The following is a 20,967-nucleotide window of genomic DNA, read 5'->3' as shown; positions in this document are numbered from 1 at the left end:
GCATAGAGAGCAGAAAGGAAGAAATAAAACTGTCCCAATTTGCAGATGGTATGATTTTCTACATAATAAAATCCCAAGTAATCTATTAAAAAAAAAGAAAAAACCTCATAGCCTGAGTTCATCAAAGTCACAGGATCCAAGATAAATATTTTAAAAATCTATATTTCCATATACCATCAATGAACATGTTGACATCAAAATTAAAAATACAAAACAGGGGCGCCTGGGTGACTCAGTCATTAAGTGTCTGCCTTTGGCTCAGGTCATGATCCCAGGGTCCTGGGATCGAGCCCCACATCGGGCTCCCTGCTTGTCAGGAAGCCTGCTTCTCCCTCTCCCACTCTCTCTGCTTGTGTTCCCTCTCTCTGTGTGTGTCTCTCTCTCTCTGTCAAATAAATAAATAAAATCTTTTAAAAAATAAAATAAAGTAAAATAAAACAATTTATAATTGCTAAAAAATTAAATATTTGAATATGTAAATGTACATCTAATAAGACATGTAATGACTCATATGCTGGAAACCATAAAACACTGATGAAAGCAATCAAATATCTAAATAAATGGAAGGATAAATCATGTTTATGGACTAGAAGACTCAACATAGTAAAGATGTCAATTCTCCCCATATTTATATACAGGTTGAATGCAATTCCTATCAAATTCCAGAATGATATTTTATAGATATAAAAAAGATTATTCTATAATTTATATGGCAATGCAAATGATCTAGAATACCTAACACAATTTGAAAAAAGTGGGAGGACCCAATTTACTCTATAGTTACAGTAACTAAGAGTGTGTGGTCTGAGCAGAGTCATACACACACAGATCAGCAGAAGGGAGAACTCATAAACAGATTTATGCAAATATGCCCAGTGGATTTTGACAAAGGTGCAAAAGCAATTTAACTTCAGAAAGACAAACTGTTCAACAAAGGGTGCTTGAGTAATTGGATATCCGTAGGCAAAAGAAAAATCACCTTTATCTATGTCTCATAACTTATATAAAAGTTAACTCAAAATGGATCACAGACTTAAATGTAAAATGTGAAACTATAAACGTTTTAAAAATAAACATAGGGAGAAATCTTCAGAATCTAGGGCTAGGCAAAAAGCCTTAAGCTTGACACCAAAAGCACAATCCATAAAAAGAAAAAAATGGTAAACCGGACTTAATCAACATTACAATTTTTTGCTCTATAATAGACTGATAGGAGGATAAAAAGAACAAGCCATGAACTCTGAGAAAATACTTGCCAATCACGTATCCAGAAAGGGACTGTTATCCTGAATACATAAAGAACTCTCAGGGGAGGGAAGATGGCAGCAGAGTAGGAGAACCTTAGGCTCAGCTTGTCCCACAAATACAACTAAATAACCATTAAATCATCCTAAAGACCACAGAAACCAACCTGAAGACTGGCAGAACAAACTCCACAACTAAAGGTAGAGAAGAGGCCACATCAAAGAAGGTAGGAAGTGCAGAGATCCAGTTTGGGAGAGAAATGGATCATGGCTGCTGCAGTGGGGATGGAACCATGGTCCTAGAGAAGGGCACAAGACAGATTAATGCATAAGGAAGCCCACATAGGGAAGACAAATACTCAAAGCAACTGGCTTGGAAAGCGAGAGGAGCCAAACTTCGTGAGTTCTTGCAAACAGTGAGGCTTAAAGCCTGGAGTTTTAAAGTCAGTAGCCTTGGCTCAGAGAAAGCCTGAAGAGCATTGGTCTGCCCTTGGAGAGAGGGCAGGGAAAACAGCGTGTGGACATACAGTGTGGAAAGAGCAATCTGAAAGTGCCTGGGGCCCACAGAGGGGAGGTTATTTGCTCTCTCAGAGCATGTCTCAGAGAGGCAGCATTCAAAGGGAGATCCCTCTAGGAACAAAGGAATGGGCAGGCACCATTTCCCTCCTCCTCCCCTCAGAATAAGCACAGGCCACCTGTGGGAACGAGTGCAGCACTGACACTTGCTACCTAACTTGCTTACACCAAGTCTTATTCCCCAGGCTTTGGTGGAACCACCCTTCACAGTCATGTGTGCCTCAGTCCCAGAGCAGCAGCCCCCTCTCCCAGAAGACCAACCAACCCCTGCTCACAACACATCTCCCAGCCCAGGAGTTTTGCAGGGCTTGTTTCTGGCAGTGGTGGCAATAGGTCTCCGTTCAAAAGTGGACTACAGCACACCCAGTTAAAACTCAGCACATTCAGGCCAGGGACCAAACACTGCCCACAACAGACTGAGAGCCTCTGCAGATCACTGGCCTAAAGCATAAAGAGACCAGGACACAATAGCAGAGCACACAGCACACATTGGACACACTCCCTGAAGAAACAGCTCTGGGGAACAAGGAACACTACACATCAGGGCACTATAGGACCACTTCATAAAGCCATTATCCTCAAGAACAGGAGAGAGAGCTGACTTCCCTAACATAAAAACAGGCCAAGAGACTTTAAATGAGAAGACAGAGGAATTTGAAAAAATGAAAGAACAGGACAAGGACATAACCAGAGATCTAAGCAAAACAGATATAAATAATAAGCCTGATAAAGAATTTAAAGTAATGATCATAAAGATACTCGTTGGACTTGAGAAAAAAAGTGGAAATCATCCATAAAACCCTTAACACAGATAATGAATAGTATAGCAGAGATGAACAGTTCAATAAATGAAATGAGAGACATGTTTAATGGAATGAACAGCAGGCTGGAAGAAGCAGAAGAATAAGTTAAAGACCTAGAAGACAGAGTAATGCAAAGTAATCAAGCTGGACAGAAGAAAGATAAATGAAGATAGGGAACTCAGTGACTGCATGAAATGTAATAACATTCATATAATAAAAGTCCCAGAAGAAGAAGGGAGAGAAAGGGAGTAGGAAATTTATTTGAAAAAATAATAGCTGAAAACTTCCCTAATCTGGGGAAAGAAAGAGATATCTAGATTCAGGAGACACGGACAACTCCCAACAAAATCAAGAAAAGCAGATCCACACATGACATATTATAATTAAAATGGCAAAATGTAGTTATAAAGAAAAAAAATTTAAGCAGCAAAACCAAAGAAGACAGTTACATACACAGAAAATCCTACATGGAAAAAGGCAGATTTTTCATAAAAAACTTTGCAAGCCAGAAGAGAGTGGCATGATATATTCAAAGTGCTGAATGGAAAAAATATGCAGCCAATAGAAGGAGAGATAAAGAATTTCCCAAACAAAAACTAAAGGAGTTTATGACCACTAAACTGGCCCTGCAAGAAATATTAAAAGTGACTCTTTGAGTACAAAGGAAAAATCAGAAGTCAGAGTATGAAAGTAGCAAACACAAAAGCAGTTAAAAAAATTCTGTAAAAAATCAGTCAAGGAACTCACAAAATAAAAGGATGTAAAATATATATATACCTAAAACATAGGAAGTAAAGAAGTAAAGAAATGGGTTCAAACTTAAGTGAACATCATCTTAATATACACTGTTCTATCCAGAATGTGTAGTATACAAACCTAATGGTAACCACAAATCAAAAGCCACTAATAGAATAAAGAGAAAGAAATTCAAATATATCATTAATGAAAACGAGCAAACCATGAAAGAGAGAAAGAAGAGAGGATCAGAGAAAAACTTCTGAAACAACCACAAAATAAGTAATAAAATGGCAACAAATACATATCCAAGAATAATTACTTTGAAATGTAAACGGCTAAATGTTTCAATCAAAAAGACAGCATTGGCTAGAAAAAAACAGACCCATCTCTCTGCCACTACCTACAAGAGACTTACTTTAAGACACCTGCAGATTGAAAGTGAGGGGATAGAGAAACATTTATCATGCAAATGAATGTGAAAAGAAAGTCAGTGTAGCTATACTTATATTGGACAAAATATATTTAAAACAAAGGCTGTAACAACAAAGAAGGACACTACATAATTATAAATGGGACAGTCCGCCAAGAAGATCTAACAAGTATAAATACTTATGCATACACAAGGGAGCACCCAAATACATGAAATAGTTAATAACAAACATAAAGGAACTAATTAATAGTAATACAATAATAGTAGGGGACATTAACACCACACTTACATCAATGGACAGATCATCTAAAGAGAAAACCAACAAGGAAACAATGCCTTTGAATGACACACTAGAACAGATGGATTTAACAGATATATTCAGAACATTCCATCCTAAAACAGCAGAATACACATTGTTTTCAGGTTCACAGGGAATATTCTCTAGATACATCACATATTAGACCACAAAACAGGCCACAACAAATACAATAAGACTGAAGTCAGACATGCACCTTTTCTGACCACAATGCTGTGAAACTAAAAGTCAACCACAAGAAAAAACCTGGAAAGACCACAAATACATGGATGTTAAATAACATGGGTTAACCAAGAAATCAAAGAAGAAATCAAAAAGTACATAGAAACAAATGAAAATGAAAACACAACAGCCCAAAACCTTTGGGATGCAGCAAAATCAGCCTTAAGAGGGAAGTTCATAGCAATACAGGCCTACTTCAAGAAGCAAGAATAATCTCAAATAAACAGCCTAACCTTACACTAAAGGAGCTAGAGAAAGAATAAATAAAACACAAAATCGGCAGAAAGAAGAAAATAATAAAGATTAGAGCAGAAATAAATGTATGGAAACTAAAAAAATAGAACTGACGTATGAAACCAGGAGGTGGTTCTTTGAAAAAATAAAGAAAATTCATAAACCTCTAGCCAGACTTATCAAAAAAAAAGACACATATAATAAAATTACAAATGAAAGAGGAAAAATAAAAACCAATACTGCAGCTATACAAACAATCATAAGAGAATATTATGAAAACGGGGGCGGAGCAAGATGGTGGAGGAGTAGGAGACCTGGATTCTGTCTGGTCTCAGGAATTCAGCTGGATAGGGATCAAACCATTCTGAACACCTACAAACTCAACAGGAGATCGAAGAAAAGAATAGCAACAACTCTCTGAACAGAAAAGCGACCACTTTCTGGAAGGTAGGACGTATGGATAAGTCAATCCGAGGCAATATTCGGGAGGATAGACAGCGGGGGAGGGGGCCTCCGCTGGCAGATTCTGGCAAGTGATAGACCCGCGGAGCACAAAATCAGAACTTTTAGGAGTCGGCTCCACTGAGGGACATTGCTTCAGTGGCTAAGCGGGGGATGGAACCCTCGCTGGGACAGTGTGGTCTCAGGACACTCAGGGTCACAGAAAGACAGGGGTGCCTGAATGCGACAGAGCTCCCAGGTATTGGAGTGGGGAAGCTGGCTGCAGAGATTGAGCTGAGGAGCAGGCTCTCAGCTCAGGATTGCCATAAACTGTGATCCGTGGCACAGTTGGACCACTGCTCCTCCAGCAGGGACCCAACAAGTGGCAGATCCGGGGAGACTCCCCTTCCTCCCCAGGGCGGAGCGGTGCAGGAGTGCACTGGAGGAATCTGCTGGGTTTGGAGACTCCACACGGAGTCGTGCACCAGAGATAGAAATGCTCGGTCACAGGCCTGGTGAGCACGGAGTGCACTGGAGACCAGGGAGACGGGAGTGATTGACTGCTTTTCTCTGGGGGCTCACTAAGGAGCAGGGCCCCAGGTTCTCGGCTCCTCCAGGGTGGAGATTGGGAGGCCACCATTTCACTCTCGTCCCCCAAAGCTGTACGGAAAGCTTGCAGGGAACAAAAGCTCCCAAGAGCAAACCCGAGCATATTACATAGCCCAACCCAGCAAGGGCAGGACAATTCCACCTCTGGCAAAGACTTTTGGGAACCATGGCAACAGGCCCCTCCCCAAGAATATCAGCAAGAACAGCCAGCCAAGACCAAGTTTACCGATCAATGAGAATGACAGAACTCCAGCGCTAGGGGAATAATGCACATAGAATTCATGGCATTTTACCATGATTCTTTAGTCTTTCAGAGTTAATTTTTTTTAACTTTCTTTTTTTTGAAATTTGCTTTTTCCCTTTTTCAACCAACATCTTATCAATCCCCCCTTTTTTTTAAAGATTTTATTCATTTGACACAGAGAGAGACAGAGAGAGAGGGAACACAAGCAGAGGGAGTGGGAGAGGGAGAAGCAAGCTTCCCGCCAAGCAGGGAGCCTGATGCAGGGCTCGAACCCAGGACTCCAGGATCACGAGCTGAGCCGAAGGCAGACGCCCAACAACTGAGCCACCCAGGAGCCTATCAAAACCTTTTTTAAAAAATCTTTTTTATTTTTCATTTTTAGAGTCATATTCTATCCCTTCATAGTAGTTACCCTTATTTTTGGCATATATATATATTTCTCTATAAAGAGACATCTCTTATATCAAGAGATAAGCAATACCATAAGATGAAACAACATTAGATTAATTAGGATCCCAGAAGAAAAAGAGAGAGGGGGGCAGAAAGGTATACTGGAGAAAATTGTAGCAGAGAACTTCCCTAATTTGGAGAAGGAAACAGGCATCAAAATCCAGGAGGCACAGAGAGCCCCTCCCAAAATCAATAAAAATAGGTCAACACCCCGACATCTAATAATAAAACTTACAAATCTCAGAGACAAAGAAAATCCTGAAAGCAGCTTGGGACAAGAGATCTGTAACCTACAATGGTAGAAACATTAAATTGGCAACAGACCTATCAGAGAGACCTGGCAGGCCAGAAAGGACTGGCATGATATATTCAGAACACTAAATGAGAAAAATATGCAGCCAAGAATACTATATCCAGCTAGGCTGTCATTGAAAATAGAAGGAGAGATAAAAAGCTTCCAGAACAAATAAAAACTAAAGGAATTTACAAACACGAAACCAGCCCTCCAAGAAATGTTGAAAGGGGTCCTCTAAGCAAAGACAGAGACTAAAAGCAACATAGACCAGAAAGGAACACAGACAATATACAGTCACAGTCACCTTACAGACAATACAATGGCACTAAATTCATATCTTTCAATAGTTACCCTGAACGTCAATGGGCTAAATGCCCCTATCAAAAGACACAGGCTATCAGACTGGATAAAAAAACAAGACCCATCGATACGTTATCTGCAAGAGATTCATTTTAGACCCAAAGACACACTCAGATTGAAAGTGAAGGTGTGGAAAACCATTTACCATGTTAATGGACACCAAAAGAAAGCTGGGGTGGCAATCCTTATATCAGACAAATTAGATTTTAAGCCAAAGACTGTAATAAGAAATGAGGAAGGACACTATATCCTACTTATAGGGTCTATCCAACAAGAAGATCTAACCATTGTAAATATCTATGCCCCTAACAGGGGAGCAGCCAATTATATAAGCCAATTAATAACAAAAGCAAAGAAACACATCAACAACAATACAGTAATAGTGGGGGACTTTAACACCCCCTTGATTGAAATGGACAGATCATCTAAGCAAAAGATCAACAAGAAAATAAAGACTTTAAATGACACAATGGACCAAATGGACTTCACAGATATATTCAGAAATTCCATCCCAAAGCAACAGAATACACATTCTTCTCAAGTGCCCATGGAACATTCTCCAGAATAGATCCCATCCTAGGTCACAAATCAGGTCTCAACCAGTACCAGAAGATTGGGACCATTCCATATATATTATCAGACCACAATGCTTTGAAGCTAGAACTCAATCACAAGAGGAAAGTCAGAAAGGACTCAAATAGATGGAGGCTAAAGAGCATCCTACTAAAGAATGAATGGGTCAACCAGGAAATTAAAGAAGAACTTAAAAAATTCATGGAAACCAATGAAAATGAAAACACAACTGTTCAAAATCTTTGGGATACAAAAAAGGCAGTCCTAAGAGGAAAGTATATAGCAATACAAGCCTTTCTCAAGAAACAAGAAAGGTCTCAAATACACAACCTAACCCTACACCTGAAGGAGCTGGAGAAAGAACAGCAAATAAAGCCTAAATCCAGCAGGAGAAGAGTAATAATAAAGATCAGAGCAGAAAACAATGAAATAGAAACCAAAAGAACAGTAGAACAGATCAACAAAACTAGGAGCTGGTTCTTTGAAAGAATTAACAAGATTGATAAACCCCTGGCCAGACTGATCAAAAAGAAAAGAGAAATGACCCAAATCAACAAAATCATGAATGAAAGAGGAGAGATCACAACCAACACCAAAGAAATACAAACAATTTTAAGAACAGATTATGAGCAACTCTATGCCAGCAAATTAGTTAATCTGGAAGAAATAGATGCATTCCTAGAGATGTATCAACTACCAAAACTGAACCAGGAAGAAATAGAAAACTTTAGCAGACCTATAAACATTAACGAAATTGAAGCAGAAATCAAAAATCTCCCAACAAACAAAAGCCCAGGGCCAGATGGCTTCCCAGAGGAATTCTACCAAACATTTAAAGAAGAATTAATACCTATTCTTCTAAACTGTTCCAAAAAATAGAAATGGAAGGAAAACTTCCAAACTCGTTTTATGATGCCAAAATTACCTTGACCCTGAAACCAAACAAAGACCCTATCAAAAAGGAGAATTACAGACCAATAATCTTAATGAACATGGATGCAAAAATTCTCACCAAAATACTAGCCAATAGGATCCAACAGTACATTAAAAGGATTATTCACCAGGACCAAGTGGGATTTAGCCCTGTGCTGCAAGCTTGGTTCAAAATGTGCAAATCAATCAGTGTGATATAATACATTAATAAAAGAAAGAACAAGAACCATATGATCCTCTCAATAGATACAGAAAAAGCATTTGACAAAGTACAGCATCATTTTTGATCAAAACTCTTCAGAGTATAGGGATAGAGGGTACATACCTCAGTATCATAAAAGCCATCTATGAAAAACCCATAGCAAATATCATTCTCAATGGGGAAAATCTCAGAGCTTTCCCCCAAAGGTCAGGAACGTGGCAGGGATGTCCACTCTCACCACTGCTATTCAACATAGTATTAGAAGTCCTAGCCACAGCAATCAGACAACAAAAACAAATCAAAGGCACCCAAATCAGCAAAGAAGAAGTCAAACTCTCACTCTTTGCAGATGATATGATACTTTATGTGGAAAACCCAAAGGACTGTGCCCCCAAAGTGCTAGAACTCATCCAGGAATTCAGTAAAGTGGCAGGATATAAAATCAATGCACAGAAATCAGTGGCATTCCTATACACCAACAACAAGACAGAAGAAAGAGAAATTAAGGAGTTGATCCCATTTACAATTGCACCCAAAGCCATAAGATACCTAGGAATAAATCTAACCAAAGAGGGAAAGAATCTGTACTCAGAAAACTATAAAATACTCATGAAAGAAATTGAGGAAGACACAAAGAATTGGAAAAACTTTCCATGCTCATGGATTGGAGGAACAAATATTGTGAAGATGTCAATGCTACCTAGAGCAATCTACACATTCAATGCAATCCCCATCAAATAACCATCCACTTTTTTCAAAGAAATTGAATAATCCTAAAATTTGTATGGAACCAGAAAAGACCCCGAACAGCCAGAGGAAAGTTGAAGAAAACAAACCTGGCGGCATCACAATTCCGGACTTCCAGCTCTATTACAAAGCTGTCATCATCAAGACAGTATGGTACTGGCACAAAAACAGACACATAGATCAATGGAACAGAATTGAGAGCCCAGAAATGGACCCTCAACTCTATGGTCAACTCATCTTTGACAAAGCAGGAAAGAATGTCCAATGGAAAAATGACAGTCTCTTCAACAAATGGTGTTGGGACAATTGGACAGCCACATGCAGAAGAATGAAACAGGACCATTTCCTTACACCACACACAAAAATAGACTCAAAATGTTTGGAAGACCTAAATGTGAGACAGGAGTCCATCCAAATCCTAAAGGAGAACACAGGCAGCAATCTCTTCGACCTCAGCCGCAGCAACTTCTTCCTAGAAACATCGCCTAAGGCAAGGTAAGCAAGGGCATACATGAACTATTGGGACTTCATCAAGATAAAAAGTTTTTGCACAGCGAAAGAAACCGTCAACAAAACCAAAAGACAACCGACAGAATGGGGGAAGATATTTGCAAATGACATATCAGATAAAGGGCTGGTATCCAAGATCTATAAAGAACTTCTCAAACTCAACACCCGAAAAACAAATAATCAAGTCAAAACATGGGCAGAAGATACGAAAAGACACTCCTCTGAAGAAGACATACAAAGGGCTAACAGACACATGAAAAGATGTTCATCATCACTAGCCATCAGGGAAATTCAAATCAAAACCACATTGAGATACCACCTTACACCAGTTAGAATGGCAAAAATGGACAGGGCAAGAAACAACAAATGTTGGAGAGGTTGTGGAGAAAGGGGAACCCTCTTACACTGTTGGTGGGAATGCAAGTTGGTACAGCCACTTTGGAAAACAGTGTGGAGGTTCCTCAAAAAATTAAAAATAGAGCTACCCTATGACCCAGCAATTGCACTCCTGGGTATTTACCCCAAAGACACAGATGTAGTGAAAAGAAGGGCCATATGCACCCCAATGTTCATAGCAGCAATGTCCGCAATAGCCAAACTGTGGAAAGAACTGAGATGCCCTTCAAAACCTGAATGGATAAAGAAGAGGTAGTCCATATACACAATGGAATATTACTCAGCCATCAGAAAGGATGAATACCCAACTTCTACATAAACATGGATGGGACTGGAGGAGATTATGCTAAGTGAAATAAGTCAAGCAGAGAAAGTCAATTATCATATGGTTTCACTTATTTTTGGAACATAAGGTATAGCATGGAGGACATTAGGGGAAGGAAGGGAAAAATGAAGGGAGGGAAATCGGAGGGAGAGATGAACCATGAGAGACTATGGACTCTGAGAAACAAACAGGGTTTTAGAGGGGGTGGGGTGGGGGATGGGTTAGCCCAGTGATGGGTATTAAGGAGGGCACGTATTGCATGGAGAACTGGGTGTTATAGGAAAACAATGGAACGTGGAACACTACATCAAAAACTAATGATGTACCATATGGTGACTAACGTAACATAATAAAATTTTTTAAAAAAGAAGAAGATAGCAGGAGGGGAAGAATGAAGGGGGGGAAATCAGAGGGGGAGACGAACCATGAGAGATGATGGACTCTGAAAAACAAACTGAGGGTTCTAGAGGGGAGGGGGGGGTGGGAGAATGGGTTAGCCTGGTGATGGGTATTAAAGAGGGCACGTTCTGCGTGGAGCACTGGGTGTTATGCACAAACAATGAATCATGGAACACTACATCAAAAACTAATGATGTAATGTATGGTGATTAACATAACATAAAAGAAAAGAAAAGCTCTGGCCCTTTCTCAGGTTCTCAGCAGCCTTCCCTGCACTGCCTTCTCTTTTAGAACCCCGCCTTCTCAGGGTTCACTAAGGCTGTAGCTCTTCCTCATTCTCCTTTGCTGGCTCCTTCTACTCTTCCCAGCCTCTACCTTAGGCCCACCATCCCTAGAAGATCTCAGGATTGGCTTTAAACACCGGCCACTCTCTGAAGATGTCTATCTTTTGACCCAACTAGCTCTGAGCTGAGTCTCCCACTCACAGTGTCCTCTTCACCCTGGCTCAGCACTGCCCAGTGCCTCTGCTCTTGTTCAGCCCAGTTCCTGGCCACCTTCTCAAGGTCTCAAAGGGCTCTGCTCACCCAGAGGTCTCTCTTTTTCTCTTACCTTTCTCATCCATTTCATCTAAACATATCCCAAATCCTGCTGCTTGCACCTTCTGGTCATTAATTTTCACGCAGGTGGCTGGAACACTCCAGTCCCATAGTCTGTCCTCTGGGGGGACCCCAACACCCCAGCCCATGGACCACTCTCTCGGAACACCTTCCAACACTCCAGCCCACAATCTGTCCTCTGAGGACCCCAATACCCCATCCCACTACCCATCCTCTAGGAATGCCTCCCAGTATCCCAGGCCACAGCCCATCCTCTGGAAGGACTCTCCCAACATCCTAGCCCACAGACTAACCTCTGGGAACACCCCCCAGCATCCCAGTCTGTGGCTGCACTTTTCCGGGGCCCACAGTCTCAGCCTGGCCTCTCCCCACTGAGCCCAGTATGTCTGACCTGCAGAGAGATGCCTGGGGCTCACTCCTAAAGCCTCCACAGAGGGCTGCCTGGGTGGCTTAGTCGTTAAGCGTCTGCCTTCAGCTCAGGTCATGACTCCAGGGTCCTGAGATTGAGCCCAGCATCGGGCTCCCCACTCAGCAGGAAGTCTGCTTCTCCCTCTCCCACTCCCCCTGCGTGTGTTCCCTCTCTCACTGTGTCTCTCTCTGTCAAATAAATACAATCTTAAAAAAAAAAAAAAAGACTCCACAGAGGCTGCCCTGAGCATTGGGCTGAGCTCAGACTGGGACAGAACATCCACAGTCAGCAGAAGAAGGGCTACACCCCTGAGACCCTGGGTGCAGTTGTATCCTGAATAGGGACAGAGGTGGGAGAGCCACTATATGAGGTCTGAGTGGTAACAGAGGGGCAGTGCCCCTCTGCCAGCCCAGCCTCCACCATGGCTGAGCCCGGTCCTTTCCCTCTGAGCAAGATTCATACCAAAATGACCAAATTGCCACCAACTTTTAGAAAAATATAGATATTATGGCTGATATTTCAAACCCCGTGGAATGCTCCTGTCTTCCCACCTGGTCCTGAATGTGTCCTCTGGCTCTGCTTCCTTCCCCAGCAGTCTTGTAGCAGTGATTCCCCTCCAGGATCCCTCCAGGTCCTGCAAGAGCCCTGCCCACCTAGGCCCCTCCTTGGTCTGTCCTGCCACAGACTTGACCCCCTCCCTACCCATGCCTTGCCTGGAGGCATAGCTGAAGCTCACCATCCCTGCTTCTGGTTATGCTGTTTGACCTTGCTGCTCCTCCTGCAGATGTGCCCACAACCTGGGGAGGAACTCATTGGGAGGACAGGTCTGGATACAAGAGTGGCCAGAGGCCAGGGCTCAGTGCACAGGGACAGGGCACCAGACACAGGCTCCAATATCTGTCCCTACTGAGGGGGGAATGGAATTCTGCCTTTGGCCCCTTCTCAACGTGGTCCAGCAGTTGTTGTTAGTTGCTCTGATCTGAGGGGATGACCGGACAATTGAGGGGATGTAACAAAGCCGGGGGGGAATCTGTGAGTTGTCTTCTCAGATGCTAAAGCCAGGCCTGGGCACCCCCAGCCCCTTCTGATGGTTCTTGACAGCAGAACTTGGCTGGGGTTTTGTAGGCACAGTAGAGTCTGCTGGCATTATGGAGCAGCGCTCAGGTTTGGTGCAAATGGGTTGGCAGAGGCATGAGGGACAGGAAGCAGGAGTACGACAGGGGTCCCAGGAGCCTGTCGTTGGTGCCCCTCAGGCCAGCAAGCTGCACCTAAACAACTGTCTTTTGGCGCACTGCGTTGCCTCCTGTCCTGGGGATTCGGTGCCGTCCCCTGCACAGGCATGCCAATTAAACAAACTGAATTACTGAATGAAGACCGACACTTTGGTTTCACAGTAGTGCATAAATCAGCAGCAACAATATACATCGTTTGGAATACAGTACCTTCGTAAATTTTAAAGACACTTTCCCTCAAGTTCTTTGATCACTTGACATTATACAATAATGAAAAGAGAAAAAGAAAAATATATATTGGCTGCTGTGAAAATCTTATTAAAAAGAAATCGCTCCGCAGCGATTTGCTTTCCTCTTGCGGACAGTCTAAGGTCCTAAGAAAACACTCCAGTCATCCAATAGTCCTTGCCACGTTAAGCACTACTCAGGCCCAAAGCTTCGCGGTCAGTTCAGAGCCGTCTAGGGGTGTGGCTGCCTCTGCAGGTAACGGCTGAGTTTGTAGGGGTGCCTCTGTAGTAGGGTCTGTGTCTGCAGGGGCGCAGCTGTCCGTGGGGGCGTGGTTGCGTCAGAGGTGCCTGAGTCCACTGCACTTCTTCTAGTTGATTAAGCCAGAAAAGGAACAGGCACAGCCCCTGGGGAGGAGGGGGCCGGTACAGCCCAGGCCCAGGGGTCAGCCTCCTTCTCAGTTCGCCCTGCGAAAAGGTAGATGTGTCTCTGCAGTGAGTAGCACAGCGCAGGCTATGCCTCTGCCCCACACCAGGCCAGCGCACAGTCTGCCCCTGTATCCCTTCAGATGGGATTTGCAACGTGTGAACTTGGGTAGAAGTTTCTAGAACGTGCAACCCAACAGCACTGTTTGCCCTTTTATGCTCTCGTTTTACACAGTCTCCGATCCTATGACGAGAGTTGCCCTTCCTGTGCTGTGCCCAGGGAAGGTCACGAGTGGGTTGTGCTCAGAAGCATGCCCAAGAGACCTCCAGGAGTGATGCCCCCCTGCTGCAGTCTGGACCTGGGCCGCCCTGGGCTGCCTCCTGCCCTCGGCAGGACCCCCTCTTATGTCAGGCCCTGTTGCCAGCCCCCACGCGAGGAGAGGCTGTCTCTTCTACCTGCACTTCAAGCTGTTCCCCTTATTCCTGTGTTGCTATGTTGTTGACTTTTGTCCATCCTGCAAACCAGTTTGAAACTGTCCTTTGCCCCTCAAAAAACAGACTTGCCCTGGGGCGAGTCCTCACTACTGTCTCCCGTGGAGCGTGCCTCCTGCTTCGCAGTGCACATTGGGTTGGGGGCACGGAAACCACAGCGGTGCGGCCAGAGCACCGACCTCACCACCGAGAGGCCAGAGAGGGCACCAAGTTGGGCCCCACCATGGGCAGGACTGGGCCGCTCAGGTAGCACCAGTGCCCAGTGCATGGGCGACTGTATGAGAGGAGCCCGCTGGCAGGGGCACCCCCGGACGCACAGGAAAGGGCCTCCCCAAGGTGGTGCAGCCGCCCACAGGAGCTAACCAGAGAGACCTGGTCTGTGGGGTCTCTTCCTCTATTTCCACTATATAGGAAAGATGGAAAACTCGCCGAGCTGCACAACGGCTCACCCCTCCTCTGCAGACCACCTCCTCTGAGCCTCTAAGCTTCTACCTTATCCTTCCCCTTTTCTGGCCTTACATGTCTCCACGCAGGCCCAACTCTTCCCCACCGCACCCCAATCCTCCACCCAACCACCCCCCAGTCTCCCCCACACCCTGGAGTTAAACGGCTTTACTCCTCTCCCCTTTCCCAAGAGGCTTAGATCTCTCTGGTGGACAGGCGATGCCCCCAAGCTCCCCTCTGCAGCCTAGATCATGTGCAGCTGCCTTCTTGTCTCCACTGATCTCTCAAAGGCTCACAAACCCAGAGTCTGAGGGCTGTCCTCACCCTGCAGACCCTTTACTTGTGACGTGCCCCCAGACCCTGGCTGTGCAGGACTTCACAAGCAGCCAGTCCTTTGTGGTGCAATGCCAGGGACCTGCTGAGCCCCTGGCCCAGGTCTGGGTCTGTAAACACAAAAATGTCCACACACGGGGAAGCTTGTGCTTAATATCCATGTCCTTGGAAGGAGCTAGCGACATTAAATCCACTTATTCCGCTGTGTGTGGCCAGAGTGGGGGGGGGAGGGGAAAGAGGCTCTGGGGGATTTAATGTTCCCCCCTGGCGCATTCCATTGCACAGAAACGCCTGACTAGCGCTCACGTGTGTGAAGCCGGCGGTGGCAGCAGATGCCGCCCTACAGTTCAAGCAGAACGTTAATTGTCTGAACACGTCCAAACTCCGCTCAATATCCCCATGGCCCACCCCGGAATGAGGGACCCTGTTTGTCCTGGGAACCTGCCTCTTAGTGAGCTGCTCCCATCAAATCCAGAAAATGCTTGGTGTCGGAGTGAGCGCCCTATGCTCATGCCAACTACTCATTTTCCCACAGACGAACTTTCCTTGCCCCACAAAGTAACAACTGAACACAGGATTATCAAAACCCTACCTGCTCCCCAGAACAGACGGGTTAGTTCCTCACCTCCTCTCTCCCCACTGGCCTGAAGATTTGATCTCTCTCAACAAAAGTGAAGTTGTAAGGTCCAAACTGATAGCTCCGGAACGCTGAGTGGAGAGCAATACTCTTGAGTAAGAAAAACTGCAGGCGCAGGGCGCGGGCCGGGGCAGCCCTCCTCCGCACCTCCCAGCCTGACCACGCCCACAGACGTCACCGCGGGCAACGCCCCCCGACCCAGGGCAGCCAGCAGGACTTGGAGAAGGGGGCTCCCTCACCCCAAGAGCTACAGGAGACTCAGGAAACGGAGAAAAAATGCTCTTGATAAAAGGTCAGACCCTCTCTGAAAGCTGACGAAGTCTGCTCGCTGTGCCCATTACAAGGTCTAGTTTATTGAAGGTAGCCAAGTACAGGTTTTTCCCTATGAACAAGAATTCGGAAAACGTGACTATTTTGCCTCCTTTTTTTCTCTTCTGCATTTGAAGAGTCCTCAGCTATTGCTGATAAACCTGACCAGCATTCCTCTTATTTTCTCATTGCCTGTTTCCTCTCCAGCCTAGGACTGGGGCCAATGTTACATTTGTGGAAAGCTCACTCTTTCTCTCATACAACACACATAAAGAGACGTCAACACAGAGGTACACAAACGCACGGACAGATGCATCAGACACACAGACACACAAACTAAACACAGATACAGATAAGTAGACACATAGACACACACGCCACACAGACACATAAATTGCATACACACACAATGAAATACAGGCGCACAAATACACACACATACACACAGAACAGAAACTACACAGAGACACACACATACCACAAGTATACACTGTACACAGACATATTAACCACACAGAGAGACAGGGACACACACAGAAACACTGCCACACTGCAGTCCCAGGGCTGGCCACAACCACAGGGAGCCCAAGTTGTTTGAGATAAGGTCCAGTATGGCATTTCAGACACCTCGTGTCAGATTACTGTGCACGTCATGTGTGACACAGCTCACATGTGCTGTGCCTGGTGACTCCATCCACGTGGGGCAGGGCACTGTGGAGTCTGTGACCACAGCAGAAATGCTGACGTATCGACGCTCATCCCTGAGCCTGAGCATCCTCCTCCAGCACCTCAAGAAACACCAATTCAGGATAGTGTCACAGGGGGCCCAGAGTATGAATGTGCAGGCACCCTTAATGGTTACTGCCCTCCTTACAGAATAATATCCACACCTGGGGAGCCTTGGTGTGCAGGCTGACAGGTCCAAAGGAGGATCATGAAGCACAAGGAGGGCAACTATGACCAAACACATAGTTTACTGATGCCTGGGTTACTAATGTTCACCTGTGGACTCAGCCGGATGCCTGTGTTTCTAACGTTCACCTGCTGACTCCGCCTGGCCAGCAGGGCTGACTGCATGCTTCCTTCTTCCTCCTTCATCAAAAGCCCCTAATATTCTTTATGTAGCTGTTAAATATTTGTGGTGGGATCAACTATCCCTGCTCCAGGAGTGAGTGCATGTGGCCCAAGTTATGGAAGAAATCCCACCCCTGCCAGGGATTGGCATCCACATGTCCCAACCCACATGGCAACAAAGTCCACACAGAGCAGGGTTCCATGCTGGACTAAGTTTCAAGCTCTCCATCTCTGGGCTCCTTAATCATTGCTAAGCCACCCTCTTGCTTGTTGAAGCCAGGTCCAATTAGGGATTCAGGCAGTTAAGAATGAGGATTGGATGGAGATAATATTAGTGGAAACTACAGCATAATTCATGGTGCTGGCGCTGTACCATGGAGAAGTTCTGAATTTCTTCAGTCAGAAGTGAGTGGGGACAGTCAGAAATGGTGTAGTGATCCTGAGCTGGGCAGGAAGACTTCATCAAAATCTAACCATAGAGTCACACTTTTCTTGGATGACTTGGGAAATTCCTGAGAGAAACTCTAAAATAGGAGCTTTCTAAATGGTCTTCGCAAAAAGGAGTATCATTGGAATCAGACATAAAGGCTAAATAAAGGTGGCTCTTTTCAAATATACAGTGCTTGGAGGTATAAATTCTGAAATACCTGTAATAAAATCTGTTTGCTTACATGATAGAAGTAGTGGTGGGTTTTATATGGATGTGTGGATGAGCATATTTTATGTGTTTGTGGGTGATCCAGTGAAGTGCCCCTGGCTTCTCACCCTCAACAGACAGATGTGACTCAGAGCCATCTCCATCCCAGTCCTCAACCGCCACTTCACATGGAAATCTGTCTGCAGCTCTCCTTTGGAAATCCTACCTTCTCTCAGGGGTCCCTGTGACACCCACTGTGCAGGCCTCTCTGGCCACCAGCCTTTGCCTGCTCTAACTGCATCGGCTACACATCCTGTTCACCCACTGCTGCCCACAGGTGGTTCAACTCAGCCCAGCCTCACTGACCCCTAAGAGATGTAGGAGAGAGGGGACACTGGGCAGAGAGCCAGGGCAGCTTTCTTGTCTCTTAGTCCAGCCGAGAGAGTGACCTGAGAAAGAAAAATCAAATGCAGACTCACATGGGTGCCCTTTATCTACTGCTATGTAACAAACCAGCCCAAGTTTAGTGGGAAAAATACCATTTTATCATGCTCCCAGATGCCATGGGTGTGGAACTCAGGCACCATGGAAAGAGTTCATCTGAGCCCCAGTACAGTCAAGGTGGCACAAAGGCAGGAAGCAATTTGAGACTGGGAACTGGAAGTATTGGGAGGTGGCCTCATTCATTTCTGTTGTGGGATTGCCTGCCCTCCCATGTGGCTTCTGCCCTGATTCTTGGACTCCCTCACAGCATGGCGGCAGGGCCCCAAGGGACAGGAATTGGAAGCTGCCAGTTCCTTCAGCTCTGTATCCAGGACTGGCACGTGTCACTTCCATCATACTCCACTGGTCAACATATCACAGAGGCTAGGTTCAAAGGGAAGGACACAGTCTCCGGTTCTTGATGGGAAAAATGTCAAAGAACATTAGAGCCATATTTTAAATTACCACAGACTGCATCCTAGCCAAGGATGCAGCAAGGGAACAATGAAGGCATGATGCAAACAATGGGAGGAATTCTGGCCTTCAAGTCTGCACTTTAAAGGCAGTTTAAAATGTAATGAGCTGTGGAGCAATAGGAACTGCTCCTAATTGCTCTAAAAGTTTATTTTTTTAATGTAAGGAGCTAGAGGAAAATTCATTGTGTAGATTCCATTGTATAGGGAAAAAAAATCTTTGAAAAGTGGCTGGGGTGAGGGGCGCCTGGGTGGCTCAGTCGGTTAAGTGGCTGCCTTCGGCTCAGGTCATGATCCCAGGGTCCTGATAGAGGCCTGCATCAGGCTCCTTGCTCAGCAGAGAGCCTCCTTCTCTCTCTCCCTCTGCCTGCCGCTCCCCCCGCTTGTGCTCTCTATCTCTCTGTGTCAAGTAAATAAATTAAAAAATCTTAAAAAAAAAAAAAGTGGCTGGGGTGGGGCCCACGAACCAGGGCTCCCTGTGGCTGGGAAGAGCCTGCTCCTCACACCTGCTCACCCATGAGAACAGTGTCCCTGAGGCTTCCCACTAGCAGTAGGTCTAGCCCACTCCAGCCTGGGTAAGTCAGGGGGCAATGCCCAGAGTCCTATACCTGTGCCAGCTCCACTAGGACCAGTGTGTCAGCTTCAAGTTTCCCTGTGCCCTGTGCTGAGCCTGGGATGTTACTGCTTTGAGAAATTATGGTCCCTCCAAGGACCTCCTTCTATCCAAGCCAATTAAAGGAAGAGGGATAGCAAAGGGGCCCGGGCACTGGTGCCTCCACTGGGCATGTACATGCACAGCAGAGTGTAAAGCTGGGGCTGGGGTCACAGCAATGCCACACAAGGAATTTCCCAGGGACAAGTGACACCAAATGCCTGTGGCCACTATGACATGCCAGCAAGACCAAGCACAGGAGGCCAGGAACCACTCTTGGACTGATGGCAGTTTACAGTATGTGGCCCATGTTGCACACAGCAGAGCTCACCTATCCACAGGCCAAAAGACCCCGCAGTGTGGCAGGGCTGGTGGAACCAGTTCTCAAACCTTCTTTGGTCCGCCCCCCCCCCACCAACCCCCATGTTCCTGCACTCAAGCAGACAGCTCAGGGACCCACAGCATGCAGCCTGTAGCCAGGGAGTACTTGGACAGCATTTGGACATCTACCTGTGCCTTCTAAGAGCAGTGCCAGGCTGCCCAGCCTGCAGGGTGGTGGGATAATCGGGTATCCCTGGGCACTCCTGTGGCTACTTTAGTCTCAGATGGACTCCCCATGAGTTAGAAGTCCCATGGTCGTGGACTCCCTTTCAGATTTGCAAAGGGAAAGAGGTTCACCGTGGGTGGCCCTGTGGTTGAAAGGACCTAGGGCTAATACCATGGGGGTGGGTAATCCTTCGTGGCCTATTCCTGAGGTCCTGAGTGACTACACAAGCCCTGGCCAGCCTGCCTGGCACCCTGGAGGTCTGGCAGGGCAGAGTCTAGGCTCTCAGGGTGGAAGAGCCGTGCCCCCAGCCCCTCCATGCCCAGGATTCATGTCCTTCTTACTGAGCCTATCGGGATTTCCAAGAGACATGTCCTAGCAGAGATCCTTGCTATAAAGTGTTTACCTACAAAAAAGGGAGTGATTAATCAGCCTTGTCAGTGCTAAAGCTGAGCTGTACTGAGATTAAGAGCTAGGAAGGATCAGAAGACCCCAGTCCAAGGAGCAGAATGAAACCCCAGGGGTCTCCCACTCCATGTTCCCTACCTGCCCGGGCTAGCAGACCCAATGTGGAGGAGGCCCCAACCCCAGTGCCTGGCCCCACACTCGAATAGCCAGCATGTGGAAGCCCAGTTGCCCATACCTCAGACTTCTCCATTCTCTTCCACTGTCCCCAAATGAAATTATCTTAGCTAGTTTTGCAAGTCAAGACAATTTACACGTACATGGACTTAGGAAGCTCTTTCTGATATACGTAGATTTCTAGTTAACCCAGATGCTTCTAGTTGACAACCTCAGAAGCCAGTGGTCACCTTGATGCTGGACAGTATTCCCTGCCTGATGAAAATGAATGACCCGCCTTAGTGTTCATTGTTGAACACCTGTCAGCCAGGTACTGCCTCCACATTCTCTAGTGCTCAAACAGCCACTGGGG

At 45.6% G+C, this 20,967-nt stretch overlaps 1 protein-coding gene across 2 annotated transcripts in view; it reads right to left on the bottom strand.

Moving 5' to 3' along the window:
- Positions 1-15,951, bottom strand: part of OCA2 (OCA2 melanosomal transmembrane protein) — a 526,634-nt gene extending 510,683 nt beyond the window's left edge. The window contains exon 1 of one of the 2 annotated variants that reach the window (XM_027572901.1): positions 15,850-15,951. The gene's annotated coding sequence lies outside the window, so the exon portion shown is untranslated. Of the gene's footprint in view, positions 1-15,816 lie in introns of both variants that reach the window. The other variant, XM_027572904.1, reaches the window with a different exon arrangement.
- Positions 15,952-20,967: the final 5,016 nt, after the last annotated feature.

This window comes from Zalophus californianus, chromosome 6 (genome assembly GCF_009762305.2).
Source record: "Zalophus californianus isolate mZalCal1 chromosome 6, mZalCal1.pri.v2, whole genome shotgun sequence".
NCBI classification, from domain to species: Eukaryota; Metazoa; Chordata; class Mammalia; order Carnivora; family Otariidae; genus Zalophus; species Zalophus californianus.
The sequence above is the reverse complement of the archived record's forward strand: the minus strand, read 5'-3'. Positions and strand labels throughout refer to the sequence as shown.